Source organism: Ambystoma mexicanum, chromosome 12, assembly GCF_040938575.1.
Source record: "Ambystoma mexicanum isolate Mex_15411 chromosome 12, UKY_AmexF1_1, whole genome shotgun sequence".
NCBI lineage: Eukaryota > Metazoa > Chordata > Amphibia > Caudata > Ambystomatidae > Ambystoma > Ambystoma mexicanum.
Window position 1 is genome coordinate 107,498,599 of NC_090936.1, and position 22,119 is coordinate 107,520,717.

Consider the following 22,119-nt stretch of genomic DNA (forward strand, 5'->3'; position numbering starts at 1 on the left):
TGGCTAAACTATGCACCTCATTTCAGTGGAAAATGTGGTCTTTCTTCAATGTTTTCCCCCAAAGTCCAAGAACATATGGTAGAGAAAAACTGTATTAAGAAAAGCTAGAAGGACCAGTATTATAGGGAAAACTTTGAGATTGGCTCAGTAGGTATACAAGTGGAATACCTTGAGCTGAAACACTTGTTTGGCCAAGACAAATACCTATCCTGTATTGATGATAAGGAGCCACGTACTTTATATTGAAAGTTGAGGGTAGGGACACTTCCACTTGCGTCAGTTGTAAGTTCCTGGGGCAGAGGTGATTTGTCTATCTGTAAAATCTGCGGGACAGGAGATGAAAATCTTGCACACTTTTTGTTTATATGCCCCTTGTATAGGAACCTGTGCTATAAGTGGCTTGTCCCTGACTATAAAACATATAATCTAAGAGGATCTAAAGACACTCTGACATTTCTTCTAAGCACCCAAAATAACACAGAGCTCCAATCTCAAGCACAATTTTTGAAAAATGCTTGGTGCTTGAGAAAGAAATACACTCTGTAAGTGATTTGTCATGTGTGAACTAGTTTATACTCGTGTTTTAATTGTTCTTATCCTGTATTCAATTATTGATAGTTGTGTTGATTTATGATATTTATGCTTTTATTGCATTATGCCGAAATAACGTTCTTTTTTTACTACTATTGAAGGTTGGCATGCAGTATAATTGATTGATTCTTTCAATGAATTTCAAACACTTGTTATACATTCACACGCTGACCATTGATTTGAAATGTTTATTACTCATAGTAAAAAAACAGCCACAATAGTAGAATACAGTACCTTATAAGTTCCTCCTTATAGTTCGTTTGTTTGTTTCTTTTCACACATCACTTTCAAAACTGTATTATGTTGCCAGAGCGCCATACGTCAAGGAGAGCATTAAACGTTATGTTTAGTGCGTCCTATAATCCCTGCTCACTTCATGTAATTGCTGCTGGTCTTTCTATCAAAAAGTGCCTTCCTATGCTCACAGCTCAGGAAGCTAAGGGCTGTTTCTCAGGCAACCCAAGACCCTCCTCATCGTCGCTGCCTCTAGTCTGCTGTACCCAGTCGCAGTCTCCATATCTCAGCTCCTCCAGCTCTTTCCAAGCAGTCAGCGAAGTTCACTCTGGCTGCCTCAGTATCACCCACAATTCTCCTCCAATAATCCGAAACCCCTCTGGGAAAGAAGAAGTTGAAGCCTCTCTTCGTTCGAACCTCAATTTCCCAAGTTCACAAAGTCATAACTCTGCTACTTCTGCACCTTTTATCACTAAGGGAGCAGGAGTAATGCAGCTAAGCAGCCATTTCTGTTGTCGCTAAGCCACAGCCACAAAGCAGACATTTGTAAGGGTAAAAAGAAATGCCATGTCCATGACAGTTCTCTGAGATACATTCTAAAATATATTACTAATATTGCTATTGGTCCATATTTAACCACTGAGCTCTACTGTTGAAACAAATTACCATGCTGACACCCTTACTTTACTTCAAAGAGTCAATCAACTGTCCCCTAAGAGGCAATATTCACAGCCATGGAAAAATCTCAAAACAACTTGACTTCCTATCAGCCACAAATTGCTGAATGGAACTTTCTAACATACAAAATCCTATAAATACAGTGTAATTGATGTGCAATGACTTACAGTTTAGAAAACACATTGCTGGTTTACTACACTATTTAAATGTAATTGTAAAGACTGGAGGGGGCTCTATGTACTTCTGCCCTCTATATGGTTGGGACAGAGGCACATATCGCTGCAGCTCAGATTCTCTATTTGGTAGCTTGGATGAGCAACCAAGGCTTGAGCTCTCAAGGGGTGATGGAGGCTGGTTCTTAAGTACAGTGATTCCCCAAAGCCCCCACAAAGGAATGTCTGCACACTATGTTAGGTGATAACACAACTTCTTGATATAAAATAAGGTTCAAGAAAATATATACATATAAATAATAACACTTTGTACTTTGTCAGTTCTTTTCAGCTAATTGCAATATGATATAAACTATATGGGCCTCATAACGACCCTGGCGGAAGCCCATGGTGCTTTTAGCACCATGGTCCATGCCGGTAAGTTACCGACTCCGCCATGGAGAAAGGGGGAATTACCACCCCATTACAAGATTGGCGGGGCGGTAATTCCTCCTTCCTCAATGGCCCTTGCCCATTCCCATTTTTGCCCCATAGGGCTCAATGGGAATGGGGAAGGCGCTAAGTACGGTGCCGCAAATTGCGGCACCGTAATTAGCACCAAGGTCCCTTTGCGGGTCCCTACTTTAACGGCTGGTCTACACCAGCCTTTAAGGTCGGGTCCCGCGAAGGGACCTCGTAATTAGGCGCTAATAGGTTAACGGCGCCACAGCCTTTTACGGCGCCGTTAACCCATTAGCGCCTGGGTCGTAATGAGGCCCAGTGTGTTACCACATTCAGTAAACAGGCACGTGAATTCTTAAGTAAGGTGTACTTTCATAGATCAAGGAAGAAAGGCAGGATGGTTTCAGAACATAGGCAGTATACTTTTATGAGACTCAAAGAGTAATACTGTGAGAGGATACCCCCACCTGGGCAATCTTGTCTTTTACATTGCAGTCCAAGAATGTTCAATAATGATCTGCTTTTGTTTCCATGTTCCACCAGCCCAATATATCTGAGATGCCACAGGCGATGAGGCTGGGACGGCTGAATGACTCCTTAGGCTGGAAGACACACTTCCTCGTCACAGTACTTTTGCTGACTTAGGAGACAAAGTAGCAGCATTTCCTGGCTTTACCCAATGGGACCCATGAAGGATGGAGCCCCTTTGCAAGAAGGAGTCACCGGGCTGTCGAGGCCAAGAGAAAAGAAAAAACCAAGTGCTCTCAGAAAGGCGGCAGTTTCGGTCTTCACAGTGGTCTTCATTGGATGGGTGTTACTCCGGTCGTGGAGATCCTAGGGAGGTGTAACTCACTGCAGACTCTGAAAATGCCTGAATGATGAAGAAAGGCACACAGGGACGTCATTTCACCAAAATGCCAGGTGTAGCAGAAGTGACATCACACAACCCTTGACCCCTGGTGACATCACAGGAAGGGATGTCATTTGACCCCACCCTGAAGTGATATTGCGGGATGTGATGGAGCGCGACATTTCACCCGTTGATAAAACAGGAAGTGCTATCACATAACATTGTACACTACAAAAATATGGTTACGATATCGCTATAATGTGATGTGCATTTCGTACAAGAATGGATCGCCATATGTATCCTTAAGATCAGTGTATATAGGCCCATATCAGCAAATTATGTGAATGCAAGCAGACATCCATGACCAAATGATAATGATGTGTTATTATATAGCACTTATGCTTAAGCGCTTTATATAGAAAAAATATACATCCAATATCACCCAACCTGTGTTGGTACTCATTTATCAACCTCAGACAGATGTAAGGCTGAGTTGAGTCATTTAAGAACAGACTAAATCAGTGACTTACCCCCAGAAGTGTGCCTGAAATAAACCTTTAATGAGTCTAGCAATTATTGTATAGAATTCCAGAAAGACACATTATTTGGTATTCCTAATCTTTCTTATTTAGGGTCAGTGCTGAAAGTGTTAGACTTGTGTCACTCCTTTTCTTCTTTTTTTAAGGGGCTTTAACAGGAAAGCCAGCCACTCCAGAACTAAAGAGCCACATGGTGCTGTCTTACATTGGCTTACATTACAAAAAAAATAAAGTTATTCTTTTTTTTCTCAAGAGGTCGCAAGGGTGACCACAGGGTGACCACAGAGGTCGCGAGGGAGATGTCAGAGGTCGCAATTGCGTCCCTGCCTCCCTGCCTGCCTCTCCCACATTCCAGCCCTCCACGCCCTTGGCTGATGTGTGCCTGTGTCGTTGTCCTCGGTGGGAAATCCAGTCGCTGCTGATGCCCATCGTAACTTGGGAAAGCCTTGTGGGCACCGTCAGTATGGTGTGCCCAACCTCCTATCTCACATTCTTTATTTTACTATTTACCCAAATGGCAAAAGAAACCTATTTCTGTTTCTCTCCATTACACAAACAAACAAACGAGAATTCTCTCCCTATGCTGCATACATAAGCAGCTTGCTTATTTTATGTATTTATTGCTTGTTTGGCGCTTATACAGAAAGTAAAATACTGTTTCAAAGCCCCCACAGGACGAAGGGAGGGAACAAGGGAGTGAAACACATTACAAAACACAATATTTAAGAGCAGTGGGAGGAAAAAGGAAAATGGACAACCCTACTATGCCTTCTGAGTATTCAGAACGTGCAAGTGCAGCAAGGAAGAAGACCGAGGGGCTACGTACTGGGGAGTCCAAGCTCATGGGTGAGCCACAGATGAAGTGTTATGAATCTTGAGTGCTACACAGCCAGAGCCACGTTAGGTGTAAGTTTCCTATCCTATGCACATCCACAAACACAAATTAATGCACAAAAACAAACATAATTCTGCCCGTAAAACTACACCATCTCACCAAATCATCACACACAGATACACATTGCCACCCACTGAAACATCACAAGCACCTCTGCAGTATCCCTGACACACAAATCTCCGGAAACCAGAGGACTCCATGACACTGAAAGCTAGGGCTTTTCATTTTTGGCACTTTTTGGTGGTGTAAGCCACCAAATAACACCAAAACAATTGCTACAATAAAAAAGAGGTTAGAAGAAGCAGTCTTTGTGGTTGGCATGACAACTGGTTTGATGATTTCTATCCGGTGCTTAAGTCCAATTTGTTGAAATGGAGTGCGCAAACACTACAACTACCACAACGCATTACTTTGTAAAGAGAAAGCCCAGTTTTGGAATTCAGTGTTCCGGAAACATGGGCTCATTCGGACATGCTGCACAAATATCCCTTTCACAGTTTTGCTCAGACTAGTCTGTGGGTTACTCTCGCCACATGAACACTCACAAACACTCTACTCAATTTGGCAGATACTGCGCATTTACCCTTTACACTGATGCAGACACATCATCACTCACAGACACATCTCCGATCCGCAAGCATTGCTAAGAAAGAGCACATCCAAGAGTAGGCAACACACCCCACACTTCTGAGTTCATATATACTCACCAACAATGCACATGCCAGCACACTCAGTTTAGGACAACAAATGAAGCTTGTCAATCAGGAAAGCTTCCTTCAAGGAAACTTTCCAGCCCCTCTCTAATGGATAAAAGCTCTTATCATTTGCAGCAAATGTAATGAACTGGGCATGAGGCTGACTAGTCATGAACAGTAGCTTGTAACCAATTTAATAGAAATCTGGCGGGTCACAGAGAGATTCCTGAATAATTACGGTGTGCAACTCACTTTGCTCATTGAGGCCTCTTGCAGCAGTGCTCATCAAGAAGATCCATCCTGATCTCCAGAAAGCAGGGAAATATTCCAGATTTCGATTTCTTGGACCCAGCTGCCATAGATGGGTATCAATGTGTTTGAAGTCCATAATGGGTCGTAACAACTGTTCTTCTGCGGCTGCATGCTCTGACATTGCAAACCATGCTGCTCATCATGCTGATGTATGCAAATTCAAGGTGGTGCCTAATTATATATATATATGATTCTTCTTGTGTGTGCACATACAAAAGCCAGCCTTCCATGAAAAAGACTTCTGAGTTAGAGATACTTTGGCAGGCTGTATAATTCCCATGCGGTGCCAACATTATTTCTGGGAACATGTTGCCCTCCATAAATATATGACACTAAATCAAGCTAACTAATATGTAGTATCCATTAATAGGCTTGGGCTCCAAGTTGGGATGGTTTGGGGACATATAAGTTGCTGGGTCTCTGCTTGAAGGAAGGCAATGTTGTCTGCACTTCCTTGTTTGCAGTGGAACATGTACCAGCTGCGACTGATCCACTTTGTCAGTGCATCACTAATAGGAGTGGAAGCAAACAAGGCAAGACTCATGGTTGCTGATGGTGTTTGTGATAAGAAAGTGTTGGGTTGTAGGACCACCAAGATTCCATAAGATTGTCCTCAACGTAGACTAACTGCCCCGCCCCTTCCTGTGCCACCGTTATACCAAGGGATCAAAGGAAGAGCTTTGCATTCAGGATCAAAGTACCACTGTTCCTGGAAGCACAAATCCGAGCTGAAGAGGAGGAGCTTTTCATCAGATACATGAATTAAATATGGCCCGTCCTCTTTTTCCTCCCACAAAAGATACCCTTTCCTGCACATCATCATACTCCAAGGAGGAGAAGGAAAACCTAGACACACACCCTCGGCCCACAGCGATTACTTGAGAAGATCCTCATCACCACGCTAGACCCATCTATCACACCACCACAAAAAAATCAGGGAGACCCACAGACATTGCCTGAACAAACAAGAACCAGAAGGTGATGGAGAGAGCTCCCAGGTTGGAAGGCGATAGGGAGGGCTGGTAGGTTTCTGAGCCCCTGCCAGGAGCATTCAGCACCCCCTTAGACATACCTGTCTTGTCACCACAATTCTCAATTCAGCAATCGCACAAGGAGATCACCCATGCCATAAGGTTATATAATTGTCAGTGGTTACAATAATAATCCCATGTAACATTCAGTGTTTACAGTGTCTCTCTATGTGCACCTACCACACCGCAGAGCTGCGCAGGAATTCCTGCTACAGTGCAGGCCCACGATCATTGCAGTGATGGCAGGACATGGACCACACCATGCTCCGGAAGTAAGCAGTACAGCAGGAGACGCACAAACAGCGCACTTGTTACAGCCTCCTTGCTTGACAGCCTACACTGCACATGGTACAAAACCCATTTATTTTTTTATTTATTCATTTATTATTGTTTTGGTTTATTTTTAAACCTTTACAAAAAAGAACAAACATTTTCCATCAAAATTACAAAATTACAGTTTAAAAGACAGAAACATATTATCCATAATTCATCATTGACATTCTGTAACTCTTTAGGCTAATTAAATATCTCAACAGTAAGCTAAAACCATAGTATTCTTTGAAGTTTAAAAGTCATTTTTACCTTAAATTAGATATAAATCAATTCCTAACATTCAGGACATCTTTAATCAGTATTGTCATTATACCAGCAATTGGACACAGACATTATGTTAGATTGCAGATGTTTCTTAGAAATGCGTTGACTCTTATCTTTAGGGCGTTTGTATTACCGTGTCGCATCTGAAAACACAACAGCTCTCTGTTGACACAATGTAAATAATCAACAAATTGCTCAAAATATCTAATGCGTAGGTTCAGTAAGGCTGGACAGATTAGTAACAAATGATGACACCATCCCCATTTTTCATCAGACAGCTTCCAACTTTTAAGGATATCATTCATTTTTAAAACATCAAATCTGAATCTCATAAAAACATTTCGTAATTCACAGGAAGGATATTTCTCCAAATAGACTTCAAGTGTGGGATAACATTTCCAAAACGAATACATTTGATTTGATACTTTTGATAGCATAACCGACAGTACCGTCTGTTGCCAATAGTATGCTTTAATAATTTTTTCACCTTCAAGGGATTCAAAATAAGTGTATCTAGAGATAGGCCCAGTTCACAAAGGTACTTTTCCATTATTTCATTTTGTTGCTTACGATATGTGTTGTTACTATCATTTCCAACAATTGTGTATAACATATCAGGTGGATTAGTTAAGCATTTTCTCCATAGACATCCACTTTATAATCGATTTTCACGATTGCAGGCCTAACTCGTACCTGATTGCCTTGATTGACACACATTTTGGTAAAAAGAAGAGTATCCCTTTCCATATAAGACTCTCCAAGTGTTTCAAATAATCAGAATCCTCTAAATCCTGAAATTCCATCCCATACATAAGGCGTGGAATTCCTTTCATATTATAAATGTTTTTGAGAGCTACCAGGGTGTATCTACAGTATTTGGTTTCAAGTTTACGCATTTGGTGTAAAATACTTTCGGCTTTTGTTCTTAATTGCTTTTTTATAATAACGGAGAGCCAGATCCCTGACAGAAATATCCAAGATATTTTTTTTTTTTTTATTAACCTGTTTAAGGTTTTTTACAAATCTGTGCTGTGGTGAACTGTTTGTGCCACTTCTAAGAAATTTGACCCAGAACTCACAACACCACTCTCGAATTTCCTTGAAGGTCTCTTGCTGCTGTTGCAGGCGATGAAGTAATGTCACTAGCTTTTGCCAGAGCTACTTCGAGAAATTTAGCTGCCGCTCTGGACCATCTAGTGGAATCGCCTGCAATTAACCAAAACCATATTGTCTCTTTGTCGAGTGTGAGCGGGCACGTGATGAGTTGTGTCAAGTAAGCCCTTCTTTCGTGCGCCAATCCAGGACATGAGGTGACTAGATGACGTACAGATTCTATTTGGTCAACTAGACCACAGACCCGGCAGTGAGGAGAATTTGCCAGCGCTCTTTTGGCCAAAATTTCTCTCTTATGCAGAAGATTCAGGCGGGCCCGTAGAAGAGTTTTTCTCAGCCTTTTTTCGGGAATTTTTTCGCAATATTTCAGCGGAACCTTTGGACGATTGTAAGTAGGTAGGTAGGTGGCAGGTCTTTTAGGGATGTGTACGTTAGGATTTTCTCGTTAGTACGTATCCAGTCTTGTTCTAAAAGTTTTTGCTTCACACGCCCAGGATTAGAGATGAGGAGGTCGTCCGTGCAGTGGACTTCTTCTAATTTTTTTTCCAATTTTCTTCGCCCAGTTGGTGAATGGTGTGCACTTCCCGTTTTCCAGTTCGTTTTCTAATATCCGAAAAATCGGCAGAGAGTCAGGGGTCCGTATTTTCCTGTAAAGTAGAATCGCACTTTGCATAACAACTGAGGCTAGTGAAGGAAGGCCAAGGTCGCGCCGAATGGCTGGCATGGGGGCTGAAGTAGGATCCCCCAAAACCGATTTCCATAGAAATCCTTCCAGTCTCAGCCAAAATTCAGCAGGTAGAGTTAAGTTGGCTGCCATGCCATATGTTATGGCCGGTACTACCTTTGTTTTGTAGAATTGCAGTACCGGGGTCCAAGAAAACTTGCCGAATTTTCTGTCGACAGCTCGAGATTGGGCTGTCAGGTTCTTGATTTTTGACCATAACGAGGCTTGGAGTGAAGTGTCGTTCAAAGTGTTGTCTAGTTGGATACCCAGGTACTTAAACTCGTCTACTCCTTCGATTTTTTCTTCATCGAGAAACCATACCGGACGCTTCTTTGTCTTTTTTTTGCCTTTTGAAAAGGACAGGATTTTAGTTTTGTTTTTATTTATTTGCAGATTATTGTCTTCCATGTATTTGGCCAAGTTTGTTAGCTGTCTCTGAAGGCCCACTGCCGTCTGGTCAATCAGAATTAAGTCGTCGGCGTACCACAGTCTTGAGACTTTAGAGATACCCACTCGCGGTGGGAAGGATCTTACTGATTTCGCTGAGTCTTGGAAGTCTCCAATAAACGAGATGAACAGAGCTGGGGCTAACGGGCAGCCCTGTTTTACTCCCCGTTTTGTAAAGATTTGCTCTGAGAGTGTGCCTTGTTGGTTTAGGCGGACTCTGAGTGAGGTGGTTTCATGGAGTGCCATTACTGGTGCGAGAATCGAGTCAGGACATTTCCAGGTGGCTAACTTGGTCCACAGTCTTTCTCGATCTACCAGATCAAAGGCCTGGGACAAGTCCACCATTGCCATGTGGACCTTTCCCGTGCCCCTCTTTGTGTTTGCTTTAAGTATGTTCAGAAACACTAGGTTGATTAACGTTCCTGCTCCCTTCTGGAATCCTGTTTGAAACATATCGGCTGCCGGGGAGGCACTGGCCCAGACTTTGAAGTGGCGGAGGAGTAGTGCTGCGAAAATCTTCCCTATGACATCCAGTAAGACAATAGGTCTGTAATTGGCGGGGGTGTCTCTGTTTCCTTTCTTATAGATGGGCACCAGTACAGCCTCTGTCCAGGTTTTGGGAATTTCTTTTGTTTTCTGAATTTGAGTGAATATTTAACCAATTGCTTGCGCCCATAGTAGTGGGTGTGCCTTAAGGTCAGTGTTAGTCAAGCCATCTGGTCCTGGAGCCCTTGAAGATTTGAGTGTGTTGATCGCTTCTGTGATGTCCTCGACCGATGAAAGAGTGATCCATGGGGAATCTGAGAGGACGGGAAGATGTAATGACGGGGAGGTGGGGCAGCGGTATAACTCTGTGAAGTGCTGAATCCACTTTGACTCTGGGACACAGTTTGCCAGCACGTTTGCCTTCTGCCCGTTAATTGATTTCAGTAGTGACCAAAAGTCTCGAGTGTTCCTTGTGGCACAAGTGTGGAGCATTTCTTCAGCGTCGTTTTGGTACATGAGCAACCGGTGCTGTTTTAGCCATGATTTGTAGGACTTTTGTTCTGCCTGGTAATTAAACCATGTTTCCGGCGAGTCAGCTCTTATGGCCGTTTTTTTCAGTTTGTTAAGATTTTTTCTTTTTGTTGCCACTTCTGTGTCGAAAGAATGCATATGCATCGGTTTCCCTGTTTTTGTTCCCGCAAATTTCGTTTTGTGTGGGGCCAAAAGCGACACGTATTCTGGTCGTCTGTCGCTTTTGCTCTTTGTTATTTGGACGGTTTTCCTCGCAATGTTAGAAAAAAATGTTTTTACATTGTCGGGGGTTAAGCAAAACCTGTTTTGTTGTGGGTTAGCTTCCACCACTGCAGGGTAGAAGGGTCTTGATGGAGCTGTTCCGTTCCATGACATTTTTAGAAGGTTGTGGTCACTTTCCTGCGTTTTTACCACCATGAAGTCGGTGAAATAAGCTATCAGCCCTTCCGTGATGAATATGTAATCCAGCGTGGCGGTCGAGTTCAGTCTTTCCCACGTAGGGATTTGTGATTCTCGATCTTGGAGTGATGATACATTGTGGAAGTTCCTTGATTTCATTAGGAGGGACCAGGCTCGACCTCTTTCGTCCATCGTTGAGTTCGGGCTTTGTTTATTTTTCACTCTCCCCTCAAATTTAGAGTTCAGATCACCGCAGATGATGATGTTGGGTACTTTCCGCTCCACCGTTAGGTCATCAATTTGGTTGGCGACCATGGTGCAGAATTCTATAGTGCTGGTTTTCGCCGGGTTCCAGTAGAGGTTTATTATGCCTAACTCCGAGTTTGTCCAAGCACCTCTCGTTAAGTCTTGATGGCATCATGTAGCCAACGTCGTCAGCATTCCATAACCCTCTGCTATTTTCCCTTTTGGAGTAATCCCTGAGCCAATCCGGATAGCTGTTAGTATGCCTCCGGAGGGGCGTCCTAGGATGGATTTGCAGGCGGGCGAGGCCTCTGTTACGTATCCGTCCATGGCTGGTTTGTGAACCAACCATGTTTCTTGAAGGCAGATCAGTTCGAACATACCTAAATTTGTGTCACTAGGCGTTGTGAGATGTTGATGTACTCTCGTATTCCACGAAGCCATGTTTAGGGAGCGTTTTTGTAGAGGGTTTAAAGGACCGATGCATTGTTTCTCCGTCGAGTGTGGTCCTTGATTTTGTTGCTATTTCTTGTGAGTTTGCGCAAAGGTTTCCGAAATCCATTTCCATGGGTTGCGTGCTGGTGGTACGTTTGTTTCTCTTAGTGGTCTACTCTCCTTTGTGAGTTCCGTTCTAGATTGTCTTGTTTGTCTTTTCTCGTGGTGACTTTGTGTTTTTGAAGCGTCGTAGTTGTTAATTCGGATCGTAGTTGGTAGGGTAGTTTGGTTTCTCCGCCACCACCTTTCGTCGCCGTGTGCCGCATTTTGTTTTCTCGGAAGCCTCTGTGCGTAGTTTCCTCTGTGTCGCTCCCTGTCTCGATTTGGATCTTCAGTTTTTTCTTTTGTCGCCTTGATGTTTTCCTTCGATTGTTCCTGAAGGCAATGGATTTTTAGGCCCATTTTTTGGAGGTTCTTGTGCACGTCAGGAGTTAACTCCAATGATGTTTTTCTTCTTAAATGGAGGTAAGCTTTTGCTTTATGTTCCCGGTGATAGGGTTCGACCAGTGTGAAGTCTTCCGTTCTTAGGTGGCAGAGTGTTCCTATTTTCCCCAGTCTTTTTAAGACTGTTCTGCGGTTTAGGACCAGGTAAGAATCTTTAGATGATATTTGTTCTAGCTTGAAGATTTTACCCTCTTCAGGGATCTTGTCTTTGTCTGAGGCAGTGTCCGTTTTTTCTCTTTGGTCCTTCAATGACTGAACTCTAGCAGGATAGTTCGGTTTATAGTGTTTCTGATCTCGGTCTCTGTGAGGCTCATGTCCAACATATTCATGAGTCTCCTTTAAGTTTTTCAGGGCTTCTAAGGCAGTAGATGGAGAGTTTGAGCGAGATCGTTGTCTGGGCGGGTCCCTTGATACCTCGGGGTGATTTTTTTTCTTATATTCTAGGATAGGTTCATCTTTAGTTGAGGGGTATGTTTGCATTTGTTTTGAAGCGTCGTCGCAGTTTGACGGCGGTGGGGAATCTAGTTCCCTTTCGTCAGGGTACAGCGATATGTTTGACAAGTCTGAGGATGAAGTTGAGTCTGCACTTATTCTGGTTGTGTCTGTTGCGTTCGACTGCTTCAAGTTTGAGAGTGAGGAGTTTGTTGTCGCTTCCCCTTGGTTAACTCCCGTCTATATTTCCCCAATACAATTTCGATTTTGAAGGGTTTTTTGAGGGGATTCCCTTGGGCGCAGCCACACAGAGGTTTTGCTGCCGTTTTTGGTCTTTTCTTTGACTTTGCCCCTGGCTGTGGATTTTGGGGGGGACAGTAGTGCTGGTGTAATCTCGTCGGTTTTATGTTTTGGAGGAATTTTTGTGAAGATTGGGGCGACTTCTTTATTCTTCTCGGTCTGTGTGGACTGTGTGGTTTTGGTTGGTAATTCCACATTTTTATGCTTAGTATCCTCTTTAGTAATTCTGACATCACAATGTCTATTTTTTCCTCCCACTTTGAGTGTGTGGAGTTCGACGTTCTTTCCATTGCTGTGAGATAGCCTTCCACGTAAATTAGCTTGTCCTTTAGTTCACTAATCATTGCTGTATTATCTTTCAAGGCCTCTTGTATTGATTCGTACAGCTTTGTGAAAGGGTTTAGCACTATTGAAAATGCAGACATCACTGACAGAAGATCTTTTTTCTTTGTCGAGGGAGAGTCGTTTTCTGACATGTTTGATGTGTTCCCAGGGCGTCTGCTTTTCTGCGGGGTATTTGAGTCTTTAGCGGCGTTGAGTGGCGCGAATCTTTCTGAGAGTCTTCTTTCTGCAGTTGATATGTTCGTTTGGGGAGGCTGAGATGGATTTTCCGACGATTGGGTCAGGTTTCCCAGAGTATGCGGCTTGTTCCCCACATGATTTTCTCGTTGTTGGCTGGGGCAGGAATTGTGGGTCTGCTTTGGTCCCTCTAAGGTGGGCACAGGAGTTTGCAATTTTGCGTGTGGCAGCTTTGGTAGACTAACGGAGACTTCGGAGAGCTTGTTTGTTTCGTCTGACTTCTTTTTGTTCGGGTCTTCTTCTCTTTCTTCTTGCTGAGACAGTTCAGGCGGCACTGGTCTCCTTTGATTCAAGTCTCCCGGTTGCGTGGACTCATGGTCGGTGAGAGTGTGTGCCGTCTGAATCCGTCCTTGGAGATTTGTGTCCGTTTTTCTGGCTTTACTCAGTGGAGATTTGTCTTGGATAGCCTCTAGGATTTCGGCGTCTGATAGCTCAGACTCTTGGCTAATCTTTCATTTATGCTGCTTTAAAAAGTATTTCTTTAGGCTGCTTAGGTTTGTCAGGGTCGGGTTACCTTTGTACCCTCCTAATGGTTTAGAGGTGACTTTTTTTTTCAGGGTCTTTGATATCGTTTTTTTCTCCCTTATTACATTCAGATTAGGGTTTTCATTTTTGCGTGCAGTCTTTTCTCTCTGGGGTGAGTTTGTTGAGACTCTGCCGTGTTGACCGTTGTCGCTCAGCTGTGTTTCAGCCAGCACCAACGGCGTGCCTTCTGCTGATTTTGATGGTTGAGGTCTCAGTTGTCGGTCTAGATCCTGGACTGGGGATTCGTTCCCTTGTGGGGAACCTGTGGACCCCACGGACTGAGTTACTACTGATTGATTTCGGGCCTGCTCAGGTACCGTGGTGCTGGTTGTTTCTGATGGTGAGTACCCCTCCAGTCCTTTATTCGTGAATACATTGTCTTCGGATTCCGTGTCCCGTGAGGAAGTTTGGGTACTTTGCCTCGTGGTTAGCTGGGCCTTCCTGAAGTGAAATCTCTTTTCAGGGTTCGTCTGATAGGCTCGACTCTGATGGACCTGAGCCTGAACCTTGATGGCTGTGTCGCATGAGTATTCTTGCGCTGCGGCCGCCTCAGCGCGCGTCGCACTGCTGACCGGCATGGTTGCCCGATCTGAGTTTTCCCCGAGTTTCTGGGGTGCTGATTGAAGCTGACATGGCGAGGTATGTGAGGCCTCCAGGTCACTTTTTTCATTGGTGGGTTGAGTGGATTGCAGTTGGTTCGTGTTTGACAAGTCATGCTCTGCAGTACCCTGCCGTGCCCACCTTCCAATGGTCACCGGCAAGGAGTCGCTCGTCGAGACGGTAATCAGACTGGGCGGCTAGTGACGCTCCATTCTTGCTGTTTGGCTGGGGTGACTGTGCGAATTTCCAGTTGTAGTGGCGAGACTTTCCCACACTCCTGCTTGTGTGGTGGACTTCAAGTTTCCATGACCGGGGTCAAAATCACGTTTTTTAGGAGTAGTAGGTGTTATTGACGGACATGCCTCGCCCTTCCGTTGCCTGTCAGTTGTTTTAGTGCTGGCAGGGCGATCTTGCAGGTTCTCTTGGTCTGTTTTGCTGCTACTGCGCAGCCGGCGGCTAATGTCGCCCTCCGTGGGTGATGGAGGAGGCATATGTGTGATGAGTGTGGTGAGAGGGTGACTGCGGGGTTAATACGATAGAATGGGGACGACACGTGTTCTTTGCCTTTCTGGTGCTGCCACAGTGCACCAAACAGTCGCTCAACAGTCCCTGGGCTTTACTCCTCTCGGGCTTAACGCCACAAGGGTGGTAGCCTCCGGGCTTTGAAGGCGCCCGAGATCACGTGATGGAGTCACGTGTCGTGTGTAGCCAGGGAGCCCCGTCTCCTCCAGGAAGCGCGGCGAGGCTGCTGTGGTTGTTGCCCGTTCGCTATGCCGGTTCAGTGAAGTACGGTAAGCGCTTCTTCTTTCCAGCAGTTTTTACAGCAGTTTTGCTACTGAGTAACAAGATATTTGAAACCACTATGACAGAGTATACATTTTCCTTCAACTTTCCATGTGAAATTTAGCCATTTCTTTTTGGTTTTGCCTAGGCATATGATGGTAGTCTTGGCAGCATTAATTCTTAGGTGCAAATCAGATACAAACTTAACAAAAGCATTGATCATCCTTTGAAGGACGACTTTGGTACAGTCGAATAAAAAAATCATCGGCGTAAGCTAGCCATTCAAATGACATCATTCCAAGCTTTGGTGCGATCAAACCTTTATTATTTAGTGCTTTATCAGCATCACAGACATAAAGATTAAATAGTGTTGCTGCTAGCAAGCATCCTTGTCGCAAACCGTTTTGGATACAGATCTCAGATGTCAGTTGACCTTCAGCCTTACTTTTATTTTTTTCTCTGAATATAATTCAATAATAATTTGCAATAGGTGTTTAGGCATCTTCAGATCTTTCAATTTTGACCATAGAGTCGGCCTATGAACAAGGTCAAAAGCCTTGCTTAGATCCATGGCAGCTCCAAAAATCGGGTTTCCATTTTTCTTTAACGCCTTAGAAAGCATGCTTCTCATGATCAAACCTACACAGTCGGTGCCTATGCCTTTTTTAAGCCAATCTGTTTAGTGTCTAGGATATTGTTAGACTTAATCCATTCATGTACTTCTTCTAAAACAATGGATGCAAAAATTTTCGATTCTGGGTTAGTAATGGCAATTGGTCTGTAGCTGTCAGATGAGAGCCTCAAGCCCTTTTTATAAACAGGATTAATTAAAGCCAGTTTCCACGACTCAGGTATACTTTTGGTCATCAAAATGTCCGTGTATAAGACATTCAGGATCTTAGACCATAAACTAATGTCAGATTTCATTATTAAATTCGATAAATTATTGGGTCCGGGCGCTCCTTAGTTTTTGGATTTTACTATAAAGTGTGTGATGTTTATAATGGAAATATCTAAATACCAATTACAAACTTCGTTAGTATCATTTGTATACATTTTGTTGTTACAGTCATATATTTTCAGAAAATTCTCACGCCATCTTCTTTTGCTAATTTGAGTAAATTGAATGTCTTTTTGTGTTAGATCAACGTTGTTAATAATTTGCCAAAAATTTGAGATGTCTTTGCCCTTAATAGCATTGAGCATTTTTTCACCATCTTTCTGAGCTCTTAAACATTAATGACCGATCACCCAATTTTTATAATGTTGTTTGGCTTTTTTGATCCGGTTTGCAACCTGCCCATCAAGGTCAGTATCTCTCAGAATCATACGAATAACTTTCTTCATCTTTGATTTACGGTTGCGTACCTCAATATCAAACGAGTGTTTGTGCGTAATCCTATACTTCTTTTCTGGATTTTCAGTACCTATAGCATGTAATCTAATATCATTAATATGATTAGTAAAGGTGTTTGAACCAAAATAACCAGCATGCTCTTCATTAGACTTATCATCAAAATCCTGCACTAGAACAGAAGTAAATTTCTTAGTCTTGGAATAGGTCCATCTTATCCAATTACATTTAGAGTTTACAATCAGACCTTCGGTATATTTGGAGGTTTGTTCAATTAGGGATATGAACAACAATTCAGTATGTAGCAGCTTGTGATCACTAGTAGTCATATCAATAGTTTTTAGATCAGACATATATTTATCAAAGCCAGTAGTCACGAACATATAATCCAAGATTGAGGCACAGCCTCTAGCAACCCATGTATCACATTCATTCGCTATTTTGGACAGACCCATAATTTCAATAAAATTACACCATAACGCTCCTCTAGATTTCAAACTACCTAGACCTACTTCAAATATTTGAGTTTCAGGGTTGGTTGTAAGAATCAAACTGTCAATCTCTTTATGACTAATATTACAATTTGCATTCAGGTCACCAGCTATAATTACCAGACCATTCATGTGTAACATGCGCAATTCATCGATTTTCTCACTCAGGTTGTCTAATTCATTCTTCAGCTGTGTCTTAGTGTATTTTAAAAGATTCCAGTATACGTTAACGATGCAAATGTACATTCTGGTTCCATTCTGTGTTATCGCATATGTTACTGCCAATATCAAGTTCAAACTTGGCCATTTATCGATTATCAGGGCGTGCAAGAACTGTTTGCATGCCATGATCATACCTCCCATGGGTCAACCTCTAAGACCCTTGATGGCCGGCAGTTGAACAATATCAAACCCTTCCCAGAGTAACGCCTCAGTGCCCGAGTTCCTTGCAGCAGTAAAAAATCATACTTTTGTAAAACATCAGTCACTTTGTCATTTTGGGTAAGGTGGTAATATCCTCTAGAATTCCAGGAGGCAAAGATGATATTCCTCGCATAGCTAGAGGGGTTTGCCCATATCTTTCAAGGTATTAATTGATTCTCTAAGTGACAATGCTAACCACCTCCATTCTTGTTTGTCATCATTGGTAGAGGTTGGATTCTCAAGATTTATATTGGTAATGGGTGCTCTTTTACATTCAGATATATCATTCACAGTATGTCTAGAAGGTTCTTGAAAGCAATTTTCATATTGTAAAATATCAAAACCTCTACGTTGTAGGGATTCCGCTTCTGTAAGCAAGATCCCTCTTACCAGTGGGGATACAATCACTAAGCGAACATAGTCTAGCCTCTGTACGTGAATAAAGTCCACTAAAGCTATGTCAGAGGAGGTGATAAGCTCTAGTTCGGGAATAGCAGAAAACAAAGAAAGGATATATGGTTGATTTAGTACTATTTGATTTCCTTCCCCAAACAGAGTCGTAAGAATCAAGCTAGGTAAGTTGGGCATCGCTGGTTTCTTTAGAAAGTCAGAATCATTTTTGTGTCAGAGTATTCGATATTTTTGTTAGCAAATCTTTCAAGTTCGGAGTCATTGTGCAGCCTACAATCTTCACTTTGCATTTTATAGCTGCCAGGTGGATAGTTGTCTGGTAGAATCTTTCTCACGATGCTAACAAACCCCATTTATACTATATGTGGCGGCACCGTGTTCACAGACCGCGCGTAGTGCCGCGATTACATCTTGTGTCTGGTTGACCTATGCACAAAGTAATTATGCTGCATCATGTATAGTCTGTGTGTTTGGCCGCAATAAATACATTATACACACTGTGATCAGACAGAACCTATAAATACCAAGCCGGACTTATTGTCTCTGGCAGTGTGTGTGCTGTGCTTGCATGTCTTGCTATTGGCACGGTTCTTACATGTGTGGTTGTTGCATGCCTTGCTTGTCATGTTAGCCTCACTGCAGTTCCCCAAGCAGGGGCAGATGTATCTCAAAGTTCTGTGACCCTCAAAACTCATCTTTGTCTGTCTTAATGTTACATCTGGGCACACAAAGCTTTCATCTGGACACTGACCACGACACAGACCACCTAGAAACACACCCACTCACTGTACTGGGTGCGGTTCGGTCGGCACACATCCACACAGCAGCAGAGCTATCTTCCATTTTGCCTTTCTCCACCATTGCTGGAAATGGAAAAGAATTACTCTGGGAACCCTCTCCTGGGGAAAGGTGGTGGGGGAGGCGCAGGGCGATTGGGCGGGAATAAGGGGGCATGGCTCAAATCCAGGTCAGTATCTCTTCATGAAACCCAAGCATGGCAATTTGCATAAAAGCAAAGAGCATTTTGGGAACATAAGAATGAAAACAATTTTTAAATGTTAATGTTAATGTTAAAGGACATTTGTACCGCACACTATCACCACCGGAGTGGTCCCCTGGCGCTCTGGCGGCTCTGAAAGAGGAGGGGAGGTTGAGTTAGTGGGAGGAAGCGGGAAAAGTGCAAGAGAGCAGTGATGTGCTGTTGGCAGCCTCAGCCCGGTGGGTCCATTGGCTGGGTCTGGGGTGTTTGCGGCCGGTAGTCGTCGTGTACTGTTGTGCAAGGCTATGTGTGTTTTTGTTTTGTTGTTGCGATGTAGTGAAGTTTGTGCGGTTTGTTGTGCTGAAGTATTTGGTTGTGTTTGGTTTGGAGTTTGAGAGGTGTATGCAGAAAGGGAAATTGTTAGTAGGGTTGGTTAGTTTGCGTCTCTATCCTGAATTGATGCGCTGGGCTTGCGTAGTCTCCCCTGATGCGACTCTGTCCTGATCTGGGTCCGACTGGCATACAGGTTCCTTACTCCTCTAGCCCCCACCTCTAACATGCTCTTTCATATCTCCCCTTATCCTCCCTTCATACTCCTGTGGCCAGTGCACCTGCCAATGACAACCTCTCACGTAGTGGGGTGATTGCCAATATCTCGATAATTCCACACCACTATGGTACCTGGTGGTAATTTAGGGGCAGGCGAAAGTGTTGGTGGGATTGTCTGGGGTAGTAGACTCAGTCTCCGTGCGTGCCACCAGTGTTCCAGTCTATCCGGTGTCACCCGTCCAGGTGCCGTGGGAGTTACTCTCTCGGGTCGGGGATGTCTGTGTCTTTTCGGTTTAGTCATCCTTTTTCGAGTTTCAGTTTCCAGGTTTAGCCTGTGGTGTTGTAGAACCAGGTTTTTAGTGATTTCCTGATTTTTAGGTGATCTTCAGTGTTTCTTATTTCTTTTGGGATGTTGTTCCAGGTTTTTGCAGCTAAGTGGTAGAAGGAGGTGCCTCCAAGTTTTTTCTTAAGGTATGGTTTGAGTTCCAGGCGGATTTCGTTGCTTGATCGGAGGGGTCTCGTTGGTTTGTAGACTGTTATTTTCTTTTGTATGAATTCTGCTCCTTGTCCGCTGATTGCCCTATGTGTTATGCACATTGTTTTGAAGGTGATGCAATGTTTTACTGGGAGCCAGTGTAGTGTTTTTAGGGCTGGAGTGATGTGGTCTCTTCTGGATAGTTTGAGGAGTAGTCTTGCTGCTGCATTTTGGATCCGTTGCAGTTTCTTCAGGAGGTATTCTGGTATTCCGAGATAGAGGCTGTTCGCATAGTCGATTTTTGACATGATTAGGGCGACGATAGTGAGTGTTTTATGCGTGAAGGAGAGGAAAGGTAGAATTCTTCTTGCCTTGTGGAGGAGGAAGAAGCATTTCTTCACTGTTGCATTTATTTGTGGTTCCAGGGTTAGGTTGTTGTCCATTAGGACTCCCAGATTTTTTACTACCTTCGATGGTGTTGGTGCGTTTCCCATTTCCGTAGGCCATGGGATGGTGGTTTCGTTCTCTTGGTCTTTGGATACGATCATGATTTCTGTCTTTCCTGGGTTGATTTTCAGGTTGTTGGCATCCATCCAGTTGAAGACTTCTTTTAGACAGTCGGTTAGGGTTGAATGGTCGGTATCGGAGTCTTTGATTTTGTAGATGATCTGAGTGTCAGCCTCATAGTTGTAGCATGTAATGTTGTATTTTTTGAAGATTCTGATGACCGGAGTCTGATAGATGTTGAAATATAGTGGAGATAGTGAGGATCCTTGTGGTACTCCACAGTCGTTAACTCGTGGAGTGGATTTGAAAGGTTTCATCCATACGGTTTGTGTTCTGTCTGATAGGAATGATTTGGTCCAGCGTAGTGCTGTGTCTGTTATGCCTATGTCTTCTAGTTTTTTGGTCAGGGTGTCGTGGCTAAGTGTGTCAAAGGATGCAGAGAGGTCGAGCAGAATAAGGGCTGAGGTAGTGTTTGAGTCTGCGTTAGTTTTGAGGTCGTCCCAGATGGATAGTAGTGCTGTTTCCGTTCCTCTCGCTGGTCTGAAACCAATTTGAGCTTGGTCCAGCAGGTGGTGTTTTTCTACGTGTTCTTGGGTTAGTTTATATACGTAGGTTTCTAGAAGTTTTGCTGGGTAGGGGATGATAGAGATCGGCCTGTAGTTGGAAAGGTCATCTACGTCAGCACTTGTGTTTTTCAAGAGTGGCTTGATGTATGCTGATTTGAATATCTTCGGTACAGTCCCTGTTGATAGTGATAGATTTAGAAGGTTTCTGTAGTGTTCTGCTGGCGATCCTTGTGCGAGGATTGATTTGTAGATGTCTGGGGGACATATGTCCATGGGCGATCCTGCTTTTTTGCTTCGTTTTACCAGCATTGCGAATGCCTCTGCTGATATTTCAGGAAAGCTTCAGAGTTTGTGTTGTGGTTCCGTGTTAGGTTCATTGGGTTGTATGTTGTGGTTGGTTGGTCGCTTTTGTATGTTTTGACGGATGTCGTTGATTTTTTTTTTTAAGTGATCTGCCAGGTCGTTGCATAGCTTTTCTGAGGGGGTTGGGGTGTTATCGCAGCCTGGTGGGTTTCTCATTTCTTCAATGATGCTAAATATTTCTTTTTGTGTGTTGGTGGCATTGTTGATTCTGTCATCGTAATGTCTTCTCTTTGCCTTTTGAATTTCCTTCTTGTATGCACGGATTTGTTTCTGGTACAGTGTATTTTTCCCTGGGTTGTATTCTTTCCTCCATTCCAATTCCATCTTTTTGTTTTCCTTTTTCATGTCGTTTTATAGTGGGGGGAACCATTTTGCCATTGCTCTTTTTTTGATGGGCTGAACTGTTTTTCTGGGGCGATCTTGTCTATTGTATCTGCGATCCATTTGTGCACTATCTCTGCTTTCCCGTCTAGGTCAGCTAGCTCCAGTTCTGTAGTTAAGGGTTTCGTTAATTCCAGTTGTTCAAATTGGTTGCTTTCTTTGACGGGCTTCCAGTTTCTTTTGGTGGTGGTTGTGAGTTTCGGATGTTGGATGTAGGCTTGGGTAGGCAGAGTGATCACGAATGGGATGATGAGATGGTCGCTCCATAGTATTTGTATCAGAGGTGCCGTGGTGATGAGTTTTTCTTTGGCGAAAATTGCGTCCAGGGTGTGTCCTGCCAAGTGCGTTGCTCCTTTGACTAGTTGTCGTAGTTTCATGGTGCTGAGTTGTTCAATTAGTGAGTTTTGGGAGTTGGCGTGGCTGTCTTCAAACCAGATGTTGAAGTTCCCCAGGATGATTAGGTATTCGTGATTGATGGCTAAA